This window comes from Plectropomus leopardus, chromosome 11 (genome assembly GCF_026936395.1).
Source record: "Plectropomus leopardus strain MGB_pleo_1.0 chromosome 11, ASM2693639v1, whole genome shotgun sequence".
Lineage (NCBI taxonomy): Eukaryota > Metazoa > Chordata > Actinopteri > Perciformes > Serranidae > Plectropomus > Plectropomus leopardus.
In genome coordinates this window covers 16,458,228-16,472,428 of record NC_142186.1, presented here as the reverse complement: position 1 = coordinate 16,472,428, position 14,201 = coordinate 16,458,228, and the positions used below count along the sequence as shown (strand labels likewise).

The following is a 14,201-nucleotide window of genomic DNA, read 5'->3' as shown; positions in this document are numbered from 1 at the left end:
CTTGTTAGTTTGGTCTGACTCAAGTCCAAGTCATGTGACTGGAGACCCCACCTTTGCTTATCAATCTGCTTTTTTCTAATAAAGTGTTGAAATTCAACTGGACTTTCACTTTTTTTTTTCTTTTTGTTCGGTTGCTTCCACTTTCTCACTCTGGCCGCAGTGCGATGCAGTCACTAAGCTAGAAGTCTAAAAATCTGAAAGTCTGAGTGTGTGTGTGTGTGTGTGTGTGTGTGTGTGTGAGGCTCTCCTCTGCGCATGCTCTCCCCTGGCTCAGAGGAGCAGCTAATGCAGTTATATAACAGTCAGTGCAGCCGGCGTCTGCTGTGAGCCAAATGCCAGGCCAGTCTGGTTACATAAGCCTGTCAGAGTCATATTGTAGCAGTACGGAGCGCTCACACCACAGCGTGTCCCTGCACTCCTTCCACCGTCTCCTGCTCTGTCTCTCACTTCCTCCCACTGTCTTTCTTTGCTCTCCTCTCCTATTTTTCTATACCTCTCCCCACCTTCCCTCCTTTACACTCTCCCTTCCTTCCCTTTCCTTTCTGCTGCGGAGCTGTGCTCAACACCGGGGACAAAGACTGGATGCAGATGCATAGAAAGCTCTGAAAATATGAGACAGAAAACAGCGGGACTTACTGTTTACTCTCATACAGAGGAATCCTTCTTATACTACAAAACTTTTTCCTCCATTAGACGTAATGGAACATGTGTTAATTGTTGTTATATAATTTTTGTAAAGCAGCTTTATTCCTTTGTTGATGACAGTGATGTGACCCAAGTGAAAAGATGAGGTGTGCTGCCAGTCACCACCACCTGTGAGCTCTGATGTCATCTGGCCTTTAGAGCGCCATTTGATGTCAAGGCCAACAATGCATGCAGCAGCACTGCTCCTCTCTATGGCCTTTTACTGTATCTGACCCTCATCACTCGCTCCACTCCTGGTCTCTCAGGTACGAGGAGGTCAAACAGACAGGCTCATCAGATCAGCAGAAAATTCACTCAAAGCGATGTGCAAAGGATTGAAAAACACTGCCTGTGACCCTTTCATAGTTCACACAGTCATACAGGGGAAGTTAATTGATTTGCGGCCTCAGATCCTGACCTCCATTATATCTCTCTTGCTTGTGATGCCATGTCAGCATCACTTAAGGTGGGCTATTCATTCTTGTGGTGGGCCACCCCTGAAATCTGATTGGCCACCCCAGGTGCCACCCCATTATGACTGGCTATCTGCCCCCAGTCAGTCTGAACTGTTTGACAGGGTGCACTCCATTTTAGAGCGCTGTTGCATCGCTCGACATGTAACGGCGAAGGCCAGGAGAGCTGTTTAAATGGATTTGTCAGCCAGCAGCAGCAATCAAGTAACTGTTAGCTGACAAAACAAACAATGTTGGTCTGCAGCACAAAAAACATAGAAGCTTTCCTAGTTGACAAATAATTGCATAAAATAATTGCCTAAATATGACTTTAGTTAAGCCTGAGCAGCATTCAACAGTTTGCTGTTTTATCAGTCTCCCTTTATTTATTGGTGTTTGTAATGGACATATGGTGGTAGTGACACTGTACGCCACTCTCACTGCTTAAATTTAGCACCAGATCCAACATATCTGCCGGCTACAGTACCATTAAAGAGTGTGCAGCCTCTGGCTAAGTACAGTGCAACACAGGTGTACGCTGGCATGGAAATTTATTTCATTTCAATATATTTTATAAGTGCCATTCAGTCCTAAACCTGAGAGGCAGTGATGTGCCAGAGTACTTTCAAGACTGACTAATTTTACATACAAATAAATTGATACTAATGTTCACACAGGCTTATTGATTTTAAGTCTCTTGGCACTTTATACTTGCTATTGTACTATTTACTTTTGGAGGAACAATTTATTAATAACATGGAATCTTATTTTACATATGTGTGGTTTCACTCTGTTGTGTTGTGACTGGTAGGTCTATTAATCTTTTAAACTAAACTATGAACAGGAATGTGGGACACTGCAATGTTAGTAATTAAAGTAGATATGTGTAGTTGAGATGAAAATGTTAAAATAAAGCTATGCCGATGCATTTGCCTGCAGCAGCGCTCATTTTCATGTCACCCTTGCATTAGTCAGTGCCCCACTTGGGCCACCCTAGTATAAAAAACTTGGTACTAAGGTAGGTACTAACCATCTGACAGGTACATGTTAGTAAATTAGACCTTTGTTGGAATTGGCCATTAGTGCAGATATTAGTTTTTTTATGAGTAGTTGTTTGTTTTTGTGTAATGTTTGATACTTCACTCTTACTGTTACAACTTATAGTGAGGCAGTATGTAACAGTGGAACTTTTTGTATTTGACACCAAATAATGACTCCTGTGATATAGTTGAATGAGTTGAGAAAAAAAGAAGCTGTTTGTAGTTGAAAAATACTGGCACTTTGGGCCAATATTTTAGAGCCCTAGCACGAAAATTCAGCAAGCTATAGGTGCTGAGTCAAAAAGTGTTACAATCATCCCCAGCCTCCCCTACTGCTGCAGAGTCAGAGAGAAATGAGAAGTAAACCAGCTGAGATCAGAGGGTGCGTGATTACCCCAATCAGTCTCTTTGGTTTAAGCATGAGGTTGCCTGGCTAATTAGAATTAATAGCATTAACCAGGAACTTCTCCTTACAACCAATGGCTGCCTCGGCCACCTTATGGTTATTCAGGAGGCGGGCTGGACGCGCCAGCTCACTGGTGGAGGCTGAGAGGGGGGCGGCGCGCACCGGACCTGCCGTGCGGGGTGGTGCGGAGCCGCGGAGTGTGTTTTGCGTAGGGCGAGATGTTGTTTTGTTGTGGCGATCAGCTGAATGTGGCATCGCCGTCCGGTCTGACACAACAGTGGAAAGCACCCCGAGCCCCTCCGGCTCCCCCTGCACAGAGACGCGGGCACGGAGAGCAGCTCTATCCAGCATCGCAATCCAGGAAATGCGGACTTGTGGCCCTTTCGCTACGGGATAAATGGCTGCAGCGCCCGTACTGTAGCAAGCTGGTAAATATTAACCGTAATATTACTGCCTGTTTATGACTTAGTTTCCGCTGTGTTGCAGCGGCTGTCACGTTGAGGAGTGGTATGGTGTGAAGTTGAGTGCCGGATCCCACCCGTGTTTTCACAGTAAGAGTGTGCCATGAAGTTGTGTTGCCTCGTTATGTGTTAGAGTGATATGTGATGGGGAAAAGGCGAAGATGCAGCAGGCAGTTTTAGAGGGATTTTGGAGACTCTTCAGTGCGTGCATCGGCTCAAGTAGCGGCGGGGGCGCTGCACATCCAGCTGACAGCGTATGCTCCATCACGTCCCTTCATTCACCCCGTTTGCCCTTAAAAACAAACCGGTTGAGGAGAGCAACAGTGCGGTAGTGACACACGCAGGCCACGCTCAAATTTGATTCTCGAATCTGGCCTGTGAACTTATTTTGTAATGGGCTACACCTACACTTGCCAGATTTTTAGGGGATGACATCATGCTTTTGTGTACTCCGCTGTTATGTGATAGATGGGTGAAGTTGACCAAAACAGGTTTATTTTGGCGGCTGTTCAGTCAGTAACTCTGCCTCAAGTTCAGCTGACTGTTTTATAGCCTTTTTTACGCAGGGTTTAAAACAATGTATTGAAAGTTTCATTTTTCAGAGGGAATTTGCATACAGACACATGAATGACTATGTGACTGTTGTCTGACATGTTGATTATGCTAAATGCTTTCCTGTGGCTACAAAACATGCTGAACCGAGTATCAGGAAGTCACAAGTAGGCTATCTATCTATCTATCTATCTATCTATCTATCTATCTATCTATGAACTCTGAACTAACTGTCAGTATCTTTGAGTTTTTAAGCACGGGCTATTGATATTACACCAGGTGAAGAAATCAGAAAAATAAGGTGTTTGACAGGGGCGGGTCACAAGACAGTAGGCCCCTGATCACAGATATGCTAGGGGCACCACCACCTCTCATACATAGGAGCAAGACACAAAGACTTTGTGGTGGTTTTACATATTTTATTGTTGTTGTTGTGTCTTTGTGGTTTTGCCTGTTTTTATAGTTCTTTTGGGTCCCTTTGCAGTTCCTTTGCTTCTTTTTGTAGTCGTAATGCATCTTTTTGTGGTTTTTGTGTCTCTGTGAAAACTTTGTGTGTCTGTGTCTTTATTTTGGTTGTTTTGTGTCTTTTATAATCATTTTGTATCCCCTTTGCCTGTTTTTGTAGTTATTTTGTGTCCCTTTGCAGTTCCTTTGCATCTTTTTGTAGTCATTATGCATCATTTTGTGGTTTTTGTGTCTCTTTGTTGCAACTTTGTGTGTCTTTCAGGTAATTCTATGTCTCTTTTGGTTGTTTTGTCTCATTTTTAGTCATTTTGTGTCAAATTTGCCTGTTTTAGCAGTTTAGTTTTGTTTCTCTTTGTAGTTCCTTTCTATCTGTTTGTCTTCATTTTGGTCTCTTTCTGATCAGTGCTTGTTAATTTGAATGACAGTGAAGGCCAGGGGGGGCATGGCACTCAAGAGACCCTGAGCCTGTGCCTGGTAGACCAGTAATCCATCTACATGTTTGACATGAAGCAAAGTCATTGCATGTCTTGTTTTGTGTCTTTAATACCAGTTTGACAGGAAGTGAAGTAAGGATAGCACTTGAAGAGTGTTGCTCTCAGCAGATGAAGACCACAGTGGTTACACAGCTGTCTGCCCTAAGCCAGGTGCTGCTGAGAAATGCTATATATATTTATATCAGTAGAGGGCTACTATCTCCTCAATGCATCCAATCCAAAGAAATATGGATGTTAAAAAACATCAATACCAGCATGGCTGCAGTGTCCTTTCCATAGCTCCATACTGTAAGTTACAGCACAGAAATACAGTAAAGTGTCAGACCATGGTGGGTGAAGGGGGATGAGTGGAGAGAGGCCAATATGTAATTATGTCTTATTGAATCAGCACAAAGTGGCAGCCTTACAGTGCTCCACTCTGGCCTGGATCAAGACCACTTGTGGTGCTGGCTGAAGAAAGGCGCTAGCTCAGCAGGCACCCAAGGAGAGCTCTGCTCCATTTCCTTGCAAATTTCCAAGATTGTTTGACATGGTGAAGCATTTGATCGTTGAAAGGAGAAAAAAAAGTCTGGGCTTTGGGGATTACTGCCATTTATGGTTTGAACATGGATGGGGATAAAAGCTGCGGGTCAGACTTACTTTGATGTTTTTATACCGTTGTAACTTGGCTGAAATGTTAGAAGGTGCCTTGTAAAGAATAATTACTACTTTTTATAGCTGGAAGTGAATGTGCTATTATCTGTAGCCCATAGCTGTATAACCTGTTTTCATACCATTCAACAGTTTAGCAGTGCCAATTCATTACAGAAAGCTCTGGTATTCAGTATCATAGCTGCAGACTTGCGCAATAAGTTCGTTCAGGTACAATAAAAGCGCAGCTTGGCTCTTTGTCAGCACCAACACTGATTACTGAGGACCTCAGTCAGTTAGTTAGGCAGGAATGCGTGTGCTTGTGTGTCTATATCTCTCCCTGGCACAAGCAACACGCCACATGGAAAAGGGCTGTTTTCTGCCAATTAACGCAGAACCACTCAACACCTTTTGCAGTAAATCCCTCCTTTCACTCACGTGGCATTCTGGCGCCACTTCTCCATCTCTCACACACTGAGTCAGCCTTGCAGGTGGCAGTGTGTTGATCGAAATGCATGAGATGCCATCAGCAACGAGGAGGTCGTGTGGAGTTCCTGTCCAGACCTTCAAACACACCTAATGCAGATAACAAGGTCTGATAACCTGGGCCATGCCGGTGCAAAGAATCAGGGGATGATCAGCAGTTTTTTTTATTCACAAGAGTCAGAGTTAAGTCTGAACCTTTGATATGAAATTCTTAGGTGTTACATGGATGATGTGACCCGTAGAAAAAGTGAACAAAAAAAGTGAACAAGCGTGTTATTTGGCGGTCTGCTCTTCTTTACACGAGTGTCGGCTCGACAGATTACACAAAGTGTTAAATGGCATGCGCGAGCAGGTTTAAAGTTTTGTTTTCTCTGAGTGAGCATGCAAGAAGGACGACATTGTTATCAGTCTCCCACAAGAAAAATAAACACACATGCACACACACAGCGAAGGCTGTAAAATCCTGGTGGCTGGTGGACACAACCTTTTCATGTCCCTGCTGATGGTCATTAATTCTGTTCTCTGAAGCACCCGAGAAGAATAGACCCACTGTAGTGCTGGAAGACCAGAGTGAACCAGAAACACGACTTTGGATACACACTTGTATCCTACAAACACTCACACATACACTGCAAAATGGAGGCCAGGAGTGCCAGTCTGGCAACTTCACAAATGCCCCACTAGCCTAATATTTTTATTGCACACAGTCAGATTTCAGATTGCAAATTTCTGCACTTCCTACCATTTCTGTTTAGTTTAATTCCAATATATTGTTCATATGTTTGATAGTATTTAAATATATATATATTATAACTTAATTCTATGCTGTATTTAAGTATCTTGATTTTTGCAATGTTTTTTTCATTCGTCTTTTATTTAATTTTGTCAAACTGTGTTTAAGTCATGTTGTGAAGGGTGTAACTTTGAATTGAAAAGTTGTGGGAAGACAATAAAACAGGGGTTGGGGGGTCCTTCCTCCCTGAGGGAAAAATGTGGAATTTATATCCCATTTTCTGCATTTCTACTCATATTCGGGACTACGCTTAACTGGCACCAGATGTCAATATGATGCCATAAAGAATTTGGACTTCTGAGTAGGACAGACATTAAAGTTTGGCTATAATGAAAGTCAGGTTGATGACATTTCAAATGTTTTAACAACACTGGAATTTCACATTTTGTGGATGGTAACATGATGTTTTAGATACATTGGGTTTTGTTCTCCATACCTTGTGACTAAATGTTGTTATTCTACGTCAAGATGACACTGACATGAGACATTTGGAAGAGACAGGATTTTGTCTGCTTAACAATACAGCCTAAAACCATAGATTCATTAATGGAAGTAGCTACCATGACGTCACTCATTGGTTTTTGGACTGCTGTTTGAAGCCTTGAGTTTAGCATTGCGGCTGTCGCCATCTTGTCTTTTTTAGAAATGACTATATTCGAATAAGAGGATGGAGTTGTGACGGAGTGAGGGGAGGATACTGGCTCACAGACTGTAGCGACGCCTCACAGACAGCCTGTCTCTCAAGCAGCCCTGCCCTTAACTATGTGTAACTTTAGGTCTTAACAAAAAGTGAACAAAAGAGTTATATTTATATTTTTTTAAAAAACAAACAAACAAAAAAACACCAGCCATACAGTTGTCATAAGTGCTGAAATTAGAAACCTGTTTATTTCTGCTGTAAAGATGGGAATTTTAACCTGAGTGTCTATGGGGACTGAGTGTTTTAGAGCCAACCTCAAGTGGCCATTTGATTAATTGCAGTTTTTGGCACTTTCACATTGGCTTCATTTTCCAGCCTTGGATGTTGCCGCTTAAAAATAACAAAATATCAAGTGTCATTTGAAAGTAATATTCTACATCAAATTAGACGTTGTCATGGCATTGAATTTTGCTGACCTGATGTCACAGCCTGAACTCAAGTAAATATCAAAGTCTAATGATGGTGGCCAGCTGGACATAAACCATAACAAAATCCAGGAAATAATTAAGTTTGGCCTCATGCTAAATTCTGCCAGAAAAATATTAATATGCTAAATGTGCTTCTGCAATTTGTTGTAGTATATCAGAGCGAAATCAGCAGCACAATTCACATTATCAGTCAGAATCTGAAGGTCCAACAGTATTGTGTACAAGTGAATTAGGCACGATTTTTGTGGTAAAACAACAACAACAACAACAACATACAACATCATACAACAACAGCATACACTGAAGTAAATTCTTTGTATGTGAAACCTACTTGGCCATAAACTGGATTCAGATTCAGATTCAGATTCATTTACATTGCCTTGTAATCTGAATAGATTTAGTACCGTGGCCTGGCTGTAGTCAGTGGTTCTGCTCTTGTGTCATTGGGGCCAGTGTCTGTGTGTGCGTGTGCGTGCGTGTGTGTGTGTGTGTGTGTGTGTGTGTGTGTGTGTGTGTGTGTGTGTGTGTGTCAGGAGGTGCGGTTGTCTATCAGTCTGGCCTCGACTCAACCTCTCGCCCAGGCCGGTGTGTTGGCTGCCCCTTCATATGCAGATAGAATTTCCTTGTGTTTGCCAGAGAGCAGGAGTCTGTGCTGTATATGTGTGTTAGTGTGCCTGCCTTACCCCACTCCCATGTGTGCCGGTCCAGCTTATGTAATGTTATATGTGGACAATGATGTGCGGGCGGTGCAGGGAGGGCCGCAGAGTAGAGGGGTTATTCATTCAAACACTCCCCTTAGTAAGAGTTAATCATTAGCGGCTCCGGCACAGTGGAATGTCGAGGGGTTTGCTGTTTGTGATGGCAATCCTCCCTTGAAATAGTTTATTACATCACTCCAGCTTTTCAAGGCTGCAATGTGTCACTCTGACAAGGGTGACATTCTCTATTGTTCCCTTCTGTATATGCTATAATCAGTTTTCTTCTTGAATCAACATTGAGGGCATTTTTGTGCAGGTGCTCACTTTCCGCAGTGGCCAGCGTTGTGCAATAGCGATTGTAAGCTCCTGTGCTGCTCACCACAGGTATGTCTGTGAAGGGCTCGGCCAGGGAACTCACGGTGACGCTTGTGTAATACTCAAACCCCGAAAAAATGATAGCACACGTAGTAGCTTATCGTTACTGGATATTCAGATTTGAATCAAGGAATCAAACCTCAGGCATGTAGCTCTTTGGTCAAGATTCTGTGTTGGTCTCAAGATCAGTTATAGATGCATGCCCAGTGTGGTTATTGATCGGTGATGCAGGCGAGGTATCATATTTCACAACCAGATATCTCAGCCTCTTCCAAATCTCTTGCTTTCTCGTCTCTGGGTCCCATGATAACCCCTCAGACCGATTCCTGTCCTCCGTTTTCCTCTTGTTCCTTTTTCTCTCTTTTCATTTATTCTCCTGTCCTCCAGATTCCTCTAATTATTTCTCCTCCTCTCCTTTACTCCTCTGTCCTTTAGTTTCCTCTCTTCTCCTTGTTTCTTCTCCTCTCATTTCCTGTCCTGTCCTCTAGTATGCTGTCTTCCTTTTTATGCCTCTAGCCGAGGCTCGAGTCATTATGTTTTCACATTGTCAGTCCGTCTGTCCAGCACATTTTTGTGAATGAGAAATCTCTGGAACGCCTCAAGGAAATTTCTTCAAATTTGACACAAACATTCATTTGGATTCAATGATGACCTGGTTAGAATTTGGTGGTCATAGGTCAAAGGTGAAGGTCACTATGACCTCACCAGTCTCATTCTTGTGAACACAATGTCTCAAGAACACCGTGAGGGAATTTCTTCAAATTTGATACAAACATTCAATTAGACTCAAGGATGAGCTGACTTTATCTTGATGGTCAAAGGTCACAGTGACCTTACATTGGTTTCATTCATGTGAATGCGATAACTAAAGAACACCATGAGGGAATTTCTTCAAATTTGACACAAATGTTCACTTGGACTCACTGTGACCTTGCATCTGTCTCATTTTTGTGAACGCAATATGTGAAGACTAAATTTGGCACAAACGTCCGCTTGGACTCAAGAATGAACTGTTTAGAATCTGGTTGTCAAAGGTCAAGGTCACGGTGACCTCATACAAAATGATTTTGGCCCAAGGAACCATGGGTGTCCACCTTGATCTTCTGTGTGTGAAGCATCCATGTTTCACAGACAGGGATGTAAAGTGTGAGTGCTACATGAGCGGTGCGCGGAGGCATACAACAACATGGTGGTTTATCTAGTTTCTCCTCTCAGCTCCTTTTCTGTCACTCCTTTGCTCTCTTTTCTTCTTGTTCCCTTTCAGTTTGTTTCCTTTTCTCTCTTATCCTCCTTTTTCCTCTCCTCTCATTTTTTCTTGTCATCTCACTTCCCCCCCTTTCCACTCCTCTCTTTTCCTCTCCTCTTTTTATTTCATTTGCCTCTCTCTATCCTGTTCTCTGGTTTCCTCTCCTCTCCTCTTTTCTTTTCCACCGTTTCCTCTACTGTCCTCAAGTTTCTCTTCTTCTCTGTGTTTCTTCTACTCTCATTTCCTCCTCCGTCATATCCTTTCCTGTAGTCTGGTTCCTTTCCATTTTGTTTCCTTTTCTCTCCTGTCCTTTTAGTTTCTTCTTCTCCTGTCTTTTCCTCTTGTGTCTTTTGTATTTCATTTCCTCTCTTTTCTTTTCCTCTCCTCTCTTTTTATTTATTTATTCTATCCTTTCATCTTGTTTACTGTCCCCCTTTCTTTTTTCTCCTCTTCTGTTGTTTCCCATGTTCTCCTCTCCTCTCCTCTCCTCTCCTCTCCTCTCCTCTCCTCACCTCTCCCCTCCTCTCCTCTCCTTCTTCTCGTCCTTCTCAGGAGTCCTTTGTCTCAGCGTGTAAGGCGTCCCTGCAGCAACTGCGAGTGAGGATTGGAGGGGATTTCTGCTCTGCGGGAGGGTAAGAGGGCTTTGGGAGGAAAATCCTTCCAACCCTGCCGCAGATCTGCCGAGCAAATCATGGCAGCAGGCGATGCTCCAGCACAATCCTCCCCAGCCGTGTCACTGTCACTGAAGCAGAGCGGCTGAACTTACCCCCGGACCCCCTCCTTTAGCCACACTTTTTAAAAGCCCCGTGAAATCTGTGAAACAGCCTTTAGGAGAATCCAGATGTGTTTTGTCTCTCTCATGGTGCTGTCAGTCTGCGGTGTGCCGTGCTCAGCCTTGAGGAACGCTCTCTTACCTGGCGTCTCTTCATGCTATGAGATGTGTTGGCTTGTGGGGAGCTCTAAGGCATGCTCCTTTTTATTCTCTGGGCCATACTCTCAAAAAGAAAAAAAAAATCTTGATTCACAGTTCTATGCAATGTCATTCTTAAGAACGACAATTTACTTGCACCTATTTCCCAATGCATTTGTGTTAATTTACTGCAAATTAAAAACCAATATTTCCTGTTTTGGCTGCTTCATAAAAAATCTATGAAATTCCAAAACAACATAAGACTTTTAAAAGTTTAAAAGAAATGAAATGTCCACTGTTTCACAACAGCTTAAAGCTCTGCTAGCTGCAATTCTAATTTATTAGTATAAGACAATTGATTTGTCAGTGAGCCTTGTGAGTTGTAATTTGGCCAAATTTTGTAATATTACCTTAGTTTAATGCTGCTGTAGTTTCCTGGCTTCATATGAGTAGCCTAGGGGATGTCAACCAGCTGCTAGGCTTATTTATGCAATGTAAAATGCCATAGGCTCGTGCTAGTTACTTAAGTATGTTGTATTTGTGGAGGAAATGTGACAGCAAAAGTCAAGAGTTTAGACTTTAAATCTTGTATATATAATGAAGCCAATTTGTGTACATGTATTTGAAATTTTCCCCATTAAGTCTGTTGTTTAATGTGTGTTTTAGGAGTGTTTTGAATCAGTCAAACATAACCTCACTTCCCAGAATCTCCATCGCCAACTATTGTTTTGAACATGTAACTGCAGAGAATCGTGTGAGAGATTCGTCTTAATTCTTTAGGAGAAAATACTCTGCTGTGTGATCCATCATCTAATATGTCAGAAACAAGCTGGTCTGTATGTGTGCAGTGGGTTGCACACATGCATGTGTTATTTACCGCATAGTCCCTGAAGGCAAGCTGTGCCCTGACATTGTCAGGTAAGGTCATATAAAGAACACCTCATTTTAGATGCTGTTAATTATGCAGGAGTGTGGTCGACTGCCATCACTTGGGAAGGTCATTCGCTCCTCACCACATGAAAGGGCAAAAAAACTCTTCAGCTTTTGGCCTGTGTGTGTTGTGTTAGGGTAAAATTGTTCATTTTTGTTGTGGCTTTGCAATGGTGCTGTGCTGACATCCTGTTTGAGGTTAAAACGAACTTTAACAGGCTTCAGGTTTACGCAGTTGTCTTCCATTTGATGTCACGCTGCAAACTAAGGTGTATTTTCACAAGACATGTTTGTGTACACTGTGTAGGTATGTCTGCGTGTTTATATATATTCTGTGACTGTTTATGTGCACAATGTTTTTGCTGATGCTTCCATATTGCAGCCCATAAGCGAGGGCGTCTGTTTCTCCTAATTGAAGGTCAATATTTGCATGAGCATTCCTACAGACAACTTTCCTTGCTTGGTCTAGACAGAACACAGGCTACCACTGTACTTCAATAAAAATCACTGTGCTTGTCATTTTTTAGTCTAGCATTGCCAAACCTCTCCCCCTACACTACGGCACATTTGTACTGTGCCAAAGCAGTGGAAAGGTCTTTCATAGTCCACTATTATTCTGCAAGAGATGAAAAAAAGTGGTTTGATTTTGTAAAACCAATCAGAGGTGTAGGCCTAAACTCTGCAAAGCAGAGCTCTCTATTGCTAAATACTACTGGGGAATGATTCTGAGAAACATGGCACACGGCTAATTAAATTCAGCAACATGTGGGACTTTCCCTGTTTGATAATAAATATTATTATGTAGACAGGGACAGGGAAAACAGCAACAATAACTGGAAGAGAGAAAAGACAGGAAACAGAATGCAACAGTCAGCCAGTGAGACTCCTGTAGTCAATGTCTTTTCAATCAAATGAGTCAAAGTCTGTGAGGAAATTGAAATTAAAGCTGATTAATCAATCAGTCGATGTAAAGAAACATGATAACTATTTCGAAAACTGTTTGGGATTGTTTTGGGGATTTTTCAACCAAAAATTATGGGGGAAAAATGCAACATATTCTCTGGTACCAGCTTCTCAAACTGCAGGATTTGATGCTTCTTTTGGGCTTATATATAATAGTAAATGGAATATGGCTACTTTTGGATTTTGGAGAGGGCAGAGTCTCTGCAGAAAAATACACTGCCACCCTCTCCTAGTGGGTCATAAGTCATGACTGAGAGGAATTACTTCCGAGTCTATACATTGTTCCTAGGAAGATCCTGCATAATATATCTTTAAGAACACATAATGTACATAAAGCCATGTAAAGACAGAAGTGAGACCTTTAAGTAGCAACAGACTACAGTAAATACAGTATTTAGCCTATTATCAAACCCTATGAAGGATCCTTATAAACCCTCCTCAAAATGTAATTTATTGAATTTCAGTAACGGGCTGCAGTGCTGGCAAACTGCTGAGGAATAGCTTGTGAAGATACTCATTCCTTACGTTCATTTTGCTCTTGTCTTGTTCATTAGCATTTTAACTTTTCACATCTATTACAACTGCAAAATGTATTTTTCCCCACAGAATCCTGGAGTGCTTGTTTTCCAGAAGATGTACAAAAAATGAGTCAGCCAACCTAAGTTGTCCATTTTGCCCATCTCTGGGCTTATTGTTTTACCACAATTTCTGGGCCAAAATGTCAGTTTTTGCAAGTGAAGTTCAATATTTATTTCATAATTGTCTCTTGTTCATTGAAAAATCTTTTCTAGGGGGTCTCCAGAGACCAGAGGTCCCTAAGCAACTGTTTATATTGCTTAATGAGTTAGGCCGACTCTGATTATACTCAGTAATTACTTAAATCTCAGAGCGCAACAAAATTGTTCTTTCATGATCAGTGAGACGGCGAGTTAGACTGTACTACTGATCTTATGTAAGGACAAACCCATGCTTGTTTATTTAGGTGTCTCTCTGTAAACCCTAATAATCCCTAATGAGACAGAGTTCATCCAGCAGCCTCGCAGTCAAACAAAAGGCACGGCAGCAGGGGAATCATCTGAGGCAGGATTGAGCTCCACAATGCAATGCAGCCTTAGTGAAGTAATCCTGTGTCACATTTGTCACCCTGTCACGGTGGATTAACAGTTGAAGACGAATGGTCAGGTGATGGTGCCGCTCGGCATGAATCGCTCTGTTGGGGGAAGTTATGGATGGAAGGTAGAGAGAGCAGTTTGTTTGATGTTCTGTCACAGAGCTGCTGACACAGACTCACCCTGGCGTAATTGAGAAAATAAACAGATGATAGAGGGAAAAAAGCGTGTGCCGCCCGTTACAGGCTCACATGTTTATTCTCTGCTGCTGGATGCTAAAGCCAAGGATTTCATCACCTTTCAGTGGAGCAAGGATGGATGGTCTGTGCGTGAAACTGAGGAAAGAGGCAAAATGAAGGCAAATAGTTGAGGCTAACAG

General features: G+C 42.3%; 1 protein-coding gene across 2 annotated transcripts in view; it reads left to right on the top strand.

Annotated features, from left to right (window-relative positions):
* Positions 1–2,739: 2,739 nt before the first annotated feature.
* hivep3b (HIVEP zinc finger 3b) overlaps positions 2,740–14,201 on the top strand; it is a 50,851-nt gene continuing 39,389 nt past the window's right edge. For both annotated transcript variants that reach the window (XM_042489587.2, XM_042489588.2), the window contains exon 1: positions 2,740–3,010. The gene's annotated coding sequence lies outside the window, so the exon portion shown is untranslated. The remainder of the gene's footprint in view (positions 3,011–14,201) is intronic.